The sequence below is a fragment of the Canis lupus genome, chromosome 3 (assembly GCF_048164855.1).
Source record: "Canis lupus baileyi chromosome 3, mCanLup2.hap1, whole genome shotgun sequence".
Taxonomy (NCBI): domain Eukaryota; kingdom Metazoa; phylum Chordata; class Mammalia; order Carnivora; family Canidae; genus Canis; species Canis lupus.
Genome location: NC_132840.1, coordinates 64,213,870 through 64,225,850, shown reverse-complemented (window position 1 = coordinate 64,225,850; position 11,981 = coordinate 64,213,870).

The following is an 11,981-nucleotide window of genomic DNA, read 5'->3' as shown; positions in this document are numbered from 1 at the left end:
TCTCACAGAAGGCACCACCTCATAACTAGGCATTCAGATGCCTTTCCTGGCCTCTCCTCCAGCCCTTTTCAACTACTCTCTGCCCTGAACTCCATGCCACATGCTGCCAATAGCTCAAGATATAGTGCCATGATTGATTGTGCCTTGTGGTGTTCAGTCACTGCATGCATTTTAGGGCGCCATGTCCTACTGATGCCAACTCCTAAATATTCCATGCACTGATTTCTCCCCTGCCCTACGCCTCACCTGTCTTGATTTTCTACTCTGCTGCCAAAATGGGTTTTATAAAATCTGAAGACGTTTCTCTTTAACTGAACTCCATTAGTGACTTTTAATTCCCAATAATGAGATCCAAACTCCTGCAAATGTCAGATGTGAGTCTTTACAATGGTTCTCTGCTGGGTCTGCCCTGTCAATCCTCTCTGCCCCCACCTCATACCCTGGGGTTCCATTTGTTCCAAACCACATGCTCCTTCCCATGCATGCCTCATACTTTCCCTGCATTGTTTACAGAATCTTTCTCTTCCTGTTCCCAAGATGTTATTTTCTGCTATTTTCACATACTCATATCATCCCATTATTTTAAGGCCGCATTTGAATGTGATCTCCATAAAGCTTTTTGCAACCCCGCTCCACCCCAGGTAATTTCTTTTTCTTCTGATTTCCAAAGCATTTTATCTGGGATGGTCTTACTTATCCCTTTGTACCTTATTATATTCATTTGAACATATGAATTGCCTTCTTTATTTTAGGATATAAGCCCGCTAAAGATAAAAACATAGAAGGGAATCAGTAATTCTTTGTTGAAAGAAATGCATAATTAAAGATATTTGAGCTAAATTTTTGAGAAGGAAATATTAATAAGTTTGATATCTGTTATATTTGTATCAAGTTTATCTCTCAAGAAGCTCACAAGTGTGGAAAAACAATCTAGTGCAATAGAGTAAGTTTGGCAATAGGATTAGGAACTATATCATGCCATTGGGTTTTATTTATTTATTTATTTATTTATTTATTTATTTATTTATTTATTTATTTTTAAAGATTTTATTTATTCATGAGAGATACAGAAAGAGAGAGGCAGTGACACAGGCAGAGGGAGAAGCAGAGCCTGATGTGGGACTCGATCCCCAAACTGGGATCACACCCTGAGCCAAAGGCAGGTGCTCAACCTCTGAGCCACCCAGGAGTCCTAAGCCATTGGGTTTTAAAAGAGGATACATTGAAAAAAAAAAAAAAAAAGAGGATACGTTGTTACTTTTTTTACTTCATTCTCAACTTTATTCCATTTTCTTGTGATATGAAGATCAGTGTAATCAAATCTATTTTATTCTTGTCTTATATACATTGGCACTCTTATTGTTTATATCTCTTATTGTTTTGTTATATAACAAATAATTATATAACATTATATAGCAAATAATTATTATATAACAAATATTATATATATATATATATATAACAAATAATTATTGAATATTTGCTGTATGCCAGGCACCATGGTGGTCCTAAGTAGTGCACTGTGAATGAAACAGATCTGCCCTTGCCTTCCTAAAGCTTACTTTAAAGTATCCTGAAAAGGACTAACAATAAACAAGTTAGTATTCAAGTCATTATATAAGTTATAAATCCTGTAAATGCTCTAAAGAAATTGGATTTGCTGATAGGGAATAAAAGCAGACTACCAAAAAAAGTAAGTGCATTTTAAATTTGACATCTTAAGTAATATATTCACATGGTTCAGAAAATTTGAAATACTAAAAGGTGTTTCATTGCTGCGCCACCAAGTACCTTTTCACTAACTTTTTTGTTATTTTAAAATCTTTGAATCCTATCCAACACCCTGTCATCTATATGCTCAGTTCCCCACATCTTCCCATTTCTGATTGTGGTAGCAAACGGCTCCCCATGATGCCTGCCTTCTGGCATTCATGCCCTGAGACAATCCCTTCCTTTCACATGTGCGATAGACCTGTGACTTGCTTTTGACAAACAATACGGCAAGTGTGATGGGTTGTCACTTCTGTGATTAGGCTATAGAAAGTGATGTCGGTCCTGCAGCAGACTCTGTTTTCTTCCTTCCTTCCTCTGTTTCCTGGCAGCCGGCAGCTGCCATGTGGGAGAGGCCTTGTGGCAAGGAACTCAGGGCAAACTTTGACCATCGGTCTGTGAGGAACACAGTCCAGCAACCCTTGAGAAATAGATGCTGCCAACAACCACTAAATGAGCTAGGAAGCCTATTTGTCCCCAGGTGCAGCTTCCAATGAGCCCGCAGATTCTGGGTCTGCATCCTGGTGACAGCCTTGTGAGAGACAGTGAGGCAGAGGACCCAGCTAAGCTGTGTCCAGATTCCTGACACCCAGAAACCGAGATTGAAAATGGGTATTGTTTTAAGCCTCTATGTTGTTACCCAGCAGTAGTAACTAAATACATATTCTTAGCTATTATAAAACCATGTATATACCCTTGTATATTTTTATATTCTTCAATAATATATCTGTAGGAACAACTCCAAAGTGTGGGATTCCTGGCTCAAAGAGAATGTGCATTTGTCAATTTGTTTGCTATTTTCAATTACCCATCACATAATTTATACTGATGTATAATCCCAACAGCAGTATATGAGAATAACTCCCCATCTGAATTTGTTATTGAGATGTTGGATTTTGCCAGTCTGATAGACGGAAATCATAGCTCAGATCATTTAAATTGCATTTCTCATATGAGTAAGGTTGAACTTACTGAGTAAGGTTGAGTAAGGTTCATGTCTTTTGACCATTTTTCTATTGACCTAAGTTTTTTCTCTGTTGATTTTTAGGGATTATCCCTTTGTGAGGTGAGTTGCAAATATTTTTTCCAGCTTTTTATTTGTCTTATTAGTTTGCTTATGGTATAGGTAGCCATACATGGGGCTTTGGTGTCAGTCTTTTCTTTCATGGTTCTGGATTTTGAATCAAACTTAGAAAGATGTTTCTTAACTTAAAGATACTAAGGAACTGTCCCATGTTTTCCATTCTCACTCTACACTTAAATTTTGGTAATCTTGGCTTTATTTTTGGAGTTTATCTTATGGCCTAGTGTACCATAAAGGTCAAATGTGTTCATTTCTTCCACATGGCTACTTGGTTGACCCAATACCATTTATAAAATGTTCTATATTTGTCTCACTGGTTTGAGATGTCACATTTTGCCACGTATTAATCTTCTGTATGTAAGTTGGATGTATTTCTGTGCTTTCGAATTTGTTTTTCTTTTTTTAAAAATTTTATTTATTTATTTATAGAGACAGAGAGAGAGAGAATGAGAGGCAGAGGGAGAAGCAGGCTCCTTGCAGGGAGCCCGATGCGGAACTCGATCCCGGGTCTCCAGGATCATACCCCAGGCTGCAGGCGGCGCCAAACTGCTGCGCCACCAGGGCTGCCCTAGAATTTGTTTCATGATTTTCTTCGTCAACTCATGTACTAGTTCTATAAAGTTTTAATTGTTGAAGATTTATTATATCTGATGAGTCTGGTCACTTCTTCCTCTGCACCAATTGCTCTTATCCAGAGTTTCTTGTCTGCATTTGTGTGTGTGTGTGTGTATGTGTGTGCAATTTTTCAATCACCTTAATTTTAAAAACTTGTTGTTTTTTTAATTTAGATTATAGTAAATTTATGTATTCACTTAGGAAGAGTTGGTATTTTTATGATGTTGAGTCCTCTGACCCAAGGACATAGCATGTATTTTAACTAGTCAATTTCTGTGTTTGTGTATAATGTTTAAATTCTGTCTACTAATTTCATACCTTCCAGTTGTAATTTCTTTTTTTTTTTTTTTTAAATTTTTATTTATTTATGATAGTCACACAGAGAGAGAGGTGGGGGGCAGAGACACAGGCAGAGGGAGAAGCAGGCTCCATGCACCGGGAGCCTGATGTGGGACTCGATCCCGGGTCTCCAGGATCGCGCCCTGGGCCAAAGGCAGGCGCTAAACCGCTGCGCCACCAGGGATCCCCCAGTTGTAATTTCTAATGAGTTCTTTTGTTATTCCCACATACCCAGTCACATCATACACAGATAAGATAGTTTTAACTCCTCATTTACAATTTTTATGACTCTAATTTCTTTTTCTTGTCTATTTGCATTAGTATCTCCAGTAAATGTCAAATAATAACATAGTGATTTTCTTTGTCTTATTCTTAACCTGAGTGGAAATGATTCTCATGAATTCCTTTAAGGCTGAAAATGAAATTTTATTGTGATATCAAGTCTATCCCTATTTTATTGACTTCTGTTTAAACAAGGATGTTGTTAAGTTTTTAAAGTGCCATTTTAGGACCCAAGGACATGAATGTAATTATTTTTCTTTATATCCATAATGTGATAAATTATATTAATAAATATTTTAATGTCAACATAGAAAATTTTTCAGGTGAACCTCACTCACCCATGTATGTTTTTTTTTTTAATAGCCTAATATTTTGATCAGGATTTTGGCATTGTTATTCATGAACGAGAATTGTTTGTGGTTTTTCTTGCAGTCTTTGTTGGGTTTTAGTGTCAATGTTAAACTCTTTTCATAGAATTAAAATGGAAGTTTTTTTCTTCATCTGCTCACTTCCCTCCTCAAGCTCTGAGATGGTCACATAGCATTGGAGTGATGTCCTGGAAGGGTTGGTCCAGTTCTTTCATGAGGCACTCTGGGTCTTTCTGCTTTCTTCTGTTTGCTTTGTTGGGTAGTGATAGTTCTTTAAAAAATTCCCTATTTCTTCAATGGAAATATAATTAGATTTTCTGCTTCCATGTGAGGTCAAATACTGTGGCCTACAATATTATTGCTTTCACCCAGGTTCTCATAATTGTTTACACAGGGTTGAACAAAGTGATCTTTTTTAAAAAATATTTTTTAAAATTTATTTATTCATGAGAGACAGAGAGAGAGAGAGAGAGAGAGAGAGAGGCAGAGACATAGACAGAGGGAGAAGCGGACTCCATGCAGGGAGCCCGATGTGGGACTCGATCCTGGGGCTCCAGGATCAGGCCCTGGGCTGAAGGCGGTGCTAAACCGCTGAGCCACCCGGGCTGCCCCAAATATTCTTTCATGATTCTTTTAATTTTCTTTTTCTGTGGTTACTTTTTCTTAGCATTTCTTACTTTGTGTTTCTGTGCGTTGCCCCATTAGCAGTTGAGTCAGTCAGTACTATGTCTACCTTTCTCTTTAAAGAATTAGCTATTGGGGGCACCTGGGTGGCTCAGTGGTAGAGCGTCTGCCTTTGGCTCAAGTGGTGATCCCGGGGTCCTAGGACTGAGTTCTGCATCAGGCTCTATGCAGGAAGCCTGCTTCTCCCTCTGTCTATGTCTCTGCCTCTCTCTCTGTCTCTCATGAATAAATAAATAAATAAAATCTTAAAAAAAAAGAATTAGCTATTGGATTTACTCCTTAATTCTGATTTTTTTATTTTCTGACTCACTGATTTCCTTCCTTTCTGCTCTCCTTTGTGAGACACACTCTTAATTCACTTATTTTCATTTTACTTTTGTATTGATAGAGGTTTTCCATTGTCCTTTAAACTCTTAATGTCATGTTTCCATCACGATTGATTTTAAGAAATCTGGCAACTTCCATTGTCAAAGAGTTAATTACGTAAAAGACCTTTAAATTTCCCAGGCACAGTGGAAACTTTTCTGATTTTATAATAAATTTTTTAAAGTTCCTTTATTCTCCTCTTACTGCATTTCTGATTGGAGAATGACATTTGGGCTGTTTCTACTTTTCAATAATTTATCGAGGCTTGGTTTTATAATAGTAGGTTTATAATATTATAGGTTATAGTATTAGGTTATAATAAACCTAATATAAAATAAACCGTATCAATCAGATCTGCCTTATTAGGGGCTAGCCAACAGTGCAGGTGACACAATTAAATAGTGAAAAGTTTATTGTAGGGATTGATGACGAAAGTGTGGGCCAGGTTAGGGGAAGCTGTCAGAGAGAAGGAGCACCCATGGCTGGCAACAGCTGGGAGCCATAACTTTCTCTAGGCCTGAAGTCACAAGACCAGGGTAGGTGATAGTTTCTGGAACCAGGAGAGGGAGGGCTGCCTGACAGCAGCAGTGTCCTTTGATAGAAGAGCATATACTAATTCATCTATAGCCAAACAGGTAGGGAGTCAGGGGCATAAATAAACCTCATTCTCCTCCCTGTCCAGTCTTCTGCCTGTGTCTCTTGCTGGCTGAACCCAAGAGGAAACCAGAAAGCAAAGGAGCCCAGGGTGCAGTCCATGCAGGGCAGCTTCCTGGGGCACTGAGTATGGGGAGAAAGGTGTGGGGTGGATTTCCCTCGTGCCTGACTAACAACGAACTCCCCTTTGTCTTGAAACCCCCAATTTAATAGTTTCCTACTTTCCTTTCCAAGGAGCTAAAAGGCCTGGATATTGTTTTGAGAGTGGGGAAAATTCTTTTCAGAGAGGAAGACATGGCACTGGATTATATGCCAGTGCCCTGGAGGCTTATCCTTGGTATTATTGTTATAACTGGCCAGACACTTCTCGCCTTCTTAAGAAACCAGAGGATTGGGAAAGGCAAGAGACAGAAGTGTTTTGAGCTCAAAAACCAAGTGGTGCTCTAGAGACTAGAGAGTCTTATTTTAAAATTCAGTTTAAACTAGACACAAGGACATCCAATACAGTGTTCTGTCCTTTCTCTATATAATGCTATATAGGTGAGGGAAGATTCCCTTGAGGCATGAAAAAATTTATTGCCTCCAGTTAGAGAACAACCTTTATAAAAATTCTCCTCGGGAAATGAACGGACCCGAGTCATCCTGGACTCCTCAAAGTTCTCAGACAGAAGTCAGGATATTGTTGACATATTTGACCTCTAGAAGAAGTTTCATGCCAAAAGACCAAATGTCAGTTTTTATTCTTGCTGATGCTGAAAAGATGTCTTCTTCAGAATGTCAAGGTTGTTGTGAAATGGTATCACTTAAAATACTGGAAACTCTTCCCACAGAGGCAGGCGGTCCTGTTTCTAATCTAGGCAGAGTGAGTTTTTTTCTTTTTTTTTTTTTTCCAAGAAGCCATAGAACACTACCCTAATCAACTGAACAGAATGTCAGTGAAGAGTCTCTCATGAGGGAAATTTGGCACGAAAGCTCTGAGCCAAATGAGTTTCTACAAAGCCCTTCTGAAATGAGAAATGCTATAAGTGACCTGTGCTTCCCAGAGGAGGAGCATAAAGCGAGCACACCTGTCATAATTCAGAGGGAGGAGGTTTGCACTGGCCACCAAGTGGACATCTGGTCGACCCACTGTCTGCTGGTCTGGAAGACTGATAGGTGTGGTTTTAAGAAGCAGCTTGCACAGTTACAGAGAAGATGCCCTTGGGCAAAAAGGCTGTGATCTCTACTGGCCCCAAAACTGGTTTTTCCTTCAAGTAATTCTTAATTATTGTTGAATTATTGTTTTACGTGGGTAATATGGTCCTTTGGAGGTTTTCCTACCATCTCCATATGGTGTGTATTCACCTACAGCAATTTTCTCAAAATGGGGCCCCTGAACACCTGTGCAAGGATGCCCTGGTGGTGCCCGATGGAAGTGCAAATTCCTGGACCTGAGCAGGTAGATGAGCCAGAATCTGAGACTAGGACTCAGCGTGTGTGTTTTGACAGGCTCCTAGAGTAACATTTGTGTGCTGCGATGGTAATGAGGATTTGATTCTGTTCCTGTTTGAAATATTTCTGACCCAATCATTAGGCTCAGGAGACCCAGGCTCCAAATGTACCAACTGTGTGAGCTTGGGGGAAAAACTCAGGCTCTCTGAGCCAGAGTTTCTTCATCCATATATTGGGGGTAGTTAAAGCCTCTGTTATAAATAAGAAAGATTGGGGGAGAGATCTGTGGAAGAACTTTATGAACTGCCAAACCCGAAATCAGTTATAGTTGATTAGTTATCACATAAGAGATTGTGTAAGTGAAAAAATTGGTGTAAGAATTTAGAGAAAGTCTGAGCTAGGGGAGCCAGGAAAGAGATTTATGGGAGAGGTGGTGCTCTAGCTGCACTTTGGGAAATGAGTGAAGATTCCCACGGGTGTAAGTGGGCTAATTACAAAGAGGTGAAAGCAGAAATGTATGTACCTCCGTGTTCAGAGTCTGGTTTGGCTTCTCTGCAGAGCATAACCACTTTTAAAAATTCAGAGGTCTGAGCCACCCCGCAGGCCAGTGAAAGAAGGACCTCTGAGAACCAGGCCTAGGCACCGTCAGGGCTTCTAACAGGCAGTCTGGGCTGAGAGGTGCTATTTAAAAAAAAAAAAAATATATATATATATATATATATATATATATATATATTTATATATATTTATTTATTTATGAGAGAGAGAGAGAGACAGGAGGAAGGAGAAGCAGGCTCCATGCCAGGAGCCTGATGTGGGGACTCGATCCCAGGACTCCAGGATCACGCCCTGGGCCAAAGGCAGGCCTAAAACCGCTGAGCCACCCAGGGATCCCCGTGAAAGGTGCTGTTATAAACAGTGATGTCTGCATAGGGGCAAGGGCAGTGGATGGGGCTGGACAGAGAGGATGTGGTAGGAATACAAAGGGCTTCAAGTGCTAGATAAGGAAAGTGGAGCTTACATAACAGGAGCAGCATCCTAGTAGCTTTTGGAGTGATTAAGTTAAAGCAGCAATTCGGGAAGGTTAATTTGGTGGTGGTGTCTAGCTCACGGAGGGTGGGAGGAGGGAAGGCAGAAGGGGTGCAAGGAAACTAATGAGCAGCCAGCAGAGTCGTCTGTGAATGATGTGAAAGAAAGACATAGAAGCCTCTCTTGGCAAAAGTCAAGGTCGGAAAAATGAATTTCTTCTTGAAGGAAGATGTGCAGCCTTAAAGCACCTAGTGCCTGACAGCTAGATTGAAGGTCAAAGAAAACATGTGGACACCAATGTCGAGGTATTTTGGTACCTTTTCACTCTAATAATTGACCTGTGACTGTGGGACCCAGAAAATTTAACAAAAATCCCCTACCCTGGACAAGCAGAGCAGGACTAACTCCATTTTGTGCTACACCTGCCACCTCCTGTGTGACCCACACATAACCTGCTTATGGTTTAAAGCGCTGCCCCACCCTAGTCAAGCCGCTGGGCACACCCTAATTGGAAATCGGCTCATAACAATGTAACCCTGCTTTGTGCCCGCCAAAACCGCGCCAATTCTGACCAAAGTAATAGGCCAGCTCAAGTGCATACTATAGGGTAAGGTGTAATTCAATCGGCCACCTGCGTGTGGACCGATGACTGTGCAACTTTCTGCGTATCCCATTGGCCACTGGCCCCTATAAAGCTGCTACGCCTCTTAGTCTCGGGGTCCAAGTCCCTGCTCCGCTGTGTCGGGTACACTTGGACCCAAGCTTGAGATTGTAAATAAACCCTCATGTGTTTGCATCGGTGTTGGCTCCTTGGTGGTTTCTCGGATTCGCAATCTTGGGCACAACAGTGACCTCCTCACTCAGAAAGAAAAGAAAATTCTTCTAGCACTCAGAAACTGATGGTTTACTAGTTTAGTTTTTCCATTCCCTTCCTCCCTGCCTTCCATCCAACAGATTAAAGGACCTTTCATCTCTTAGGCCTTTTAAGTGTTTCAAATATTTCTTAAACATATGCTTCAGAAATGTGAAGATTATAGATGATTTTAAAGGTGAAAATTATAGATGATTTTAAAATATATTTATTAAAAAATGTAAAAACTGGGGCACCTGGATGACTCAGCTGGTTGAGACTCTGACTCTTGGTCATGATCTCAAGGTCCTGGGATGGACCTCGAGAGGCTCTGTACTGTGGGGAGTCTGCTTCTCCCTCTGCCTCTCCCCGCACTTGTGCGTGCTCTCTGTCTCTCTCAAATAAATAAAGAAATCTTTAAAAAAAGTAAGAAATGTAAGAAAAACTTACTAAGTTTTTCTTTAAGAGGCAGGATATTCAGAGCCTATAAGAATTCATTTGTCTTTGTGGTGTTCAGTGAACAACTTATCACATGGAGGTAAAAAGTGATTTGAAAAGTTTTCCTGAATCTTAATGCAGAAGAGAATTGCCCTTGTTGGTGTCCCTGAGCGAAGTCCAAATAGAGGAAGGAGACACTGGCTCTTGGGAATTTGAGGTACCACCCTCTGTTCCTTCTTTTCACCTCTAGACAGGTAGAGAAGATAACTCCAAAGACTACAATTCATTGCCCTACTGTTGCTGGGAAAACGGATGATTATAGGGGAAGGGTTGGAAAAATAAAAGTAAGATGAAAACAGAGAGGCAGACAAACCCATGAGAGACTCTTAACTCTAGGAAACAAGCAGGGTTGCTTGAGGGGAGATGGGGGTAGAGGGATGGGGTAACTGGGTGACAGGCACTAAGGAGGGCACATGATGTGATGAGCACTGGGTGTTGTATGCAACTGATGAATCACTAAATTCTACTCCTGAAACTAATAATACAGTATATGTTGACTAAGTTGAATTTATTTATTTATTTATTTATTTATTTATTTATTTATTTATTTAATGATAGTCACAGAGAGAGAGAGAGAGAGAGAGGCAGAGACACAGGCAGAGGGAGAAGCAGGCTCCACGCACCGGGAGCCCAATGTGGGATTCGATCCCGGGTCTCCAGGATCGCGCCCTGGGCCAAAGGCAGGCCCCAAACCGCTGCGCCACCCAGGGATCCCGACTAAGTTGAATTTAAATAAAAAATTTTAAAATAAAATACCCTCAAGACAGATTTCCAAAGACATATTCCTAGGATTGTGGCATCCTATTTTATTGTACATTTTCACTTAAGCTTGAAATTTCCTCTACCAGCACTGTCCAACAGAACTTTTTGTGATGATGCAAATGTTCTATATTTGCACTCTCAAATATAGTAGCCACCACCAGCCAGCCACATGTGGCTACTTAGCACTTGAAATGTGACTGCTCCCACTGAGAAACTGAATTTTTAAGTTTCATTTCATGTTAGTTAATTTTAATAACTGCATGTAGTTATTGGCTACCATACTGGACAGTGCGTTCTAGAAGAAAGAAATGGTTAAGAAATTGTGCCAGAGAACTATTGAAAAGTCCTCTCCCTGCTTCTGTAGCACACAGCATTGGAGAACAATGACCATGTCACTCTTGGTGATGGGGACCAGGGGTGACAAGCATTTGCAATTTCTGTCATTCAGTGAACCGCAGGAGACCAACAGCTGCCAAAGGCTGAGGTGTGTCTATGACCTATGGTTGTTCCTTCTGTGGGACCCAGGAAATTGAACAAAATCCCCTACCCCTGGACAAGCAGAGCTGGACTGACTCTATTTTGGGCTGCACCTGCCTTGTGCTGACCTGCTTATTACTTAGGGCACTGCCCCGCCCTAAACAAAGACCAGGACACACCCTAATCGGAAATCCGGCTCAGTGGACCAGCATGACTGTGCAACTTTCTGCGTATCCCATTGGCCACTGGCCCTATAAAGTTGCTAAGCCTTTTAGTCTTGGGGTCCAAGTCCCTGCTCCGCTGCGTCGGGTATACTTGGTCCCAGGCTCCAGCTTGTAATAAACCCTCGTGTGATTGCATCGGTGTCGGCTCCTTGGCGGTTTCTCGGATTCGCGATCTTAGGCACAACACTTCATAAGCAGAAGTTTCACTCACATAGAACAGGTCTTCTAAATGTGATTATATTTACAGATTGGAGTTACCAGGGAGTCAGATAGAATACTATATAATACAAAATACAATAGAAAATACTCAAACAAAATTGCTTTTTAGTACATCAAAGTTTTACTCAACCTATTAATGAAAAAACCAGCAGCAAGACAAGTCTGAGGAGTGTCTGAACAACCAGAATTTATAGTCTGTTAGAAAAGCTGAAATAACATTGCTGAAACAAATAAAAAATTGACTAGTTTCCTGCAGGGAAACAAAACGTTTTAAAGTTTTTATTTAGATTCCAGTTAGTTAACATACAGTATAATATTAGTTTCAGGTT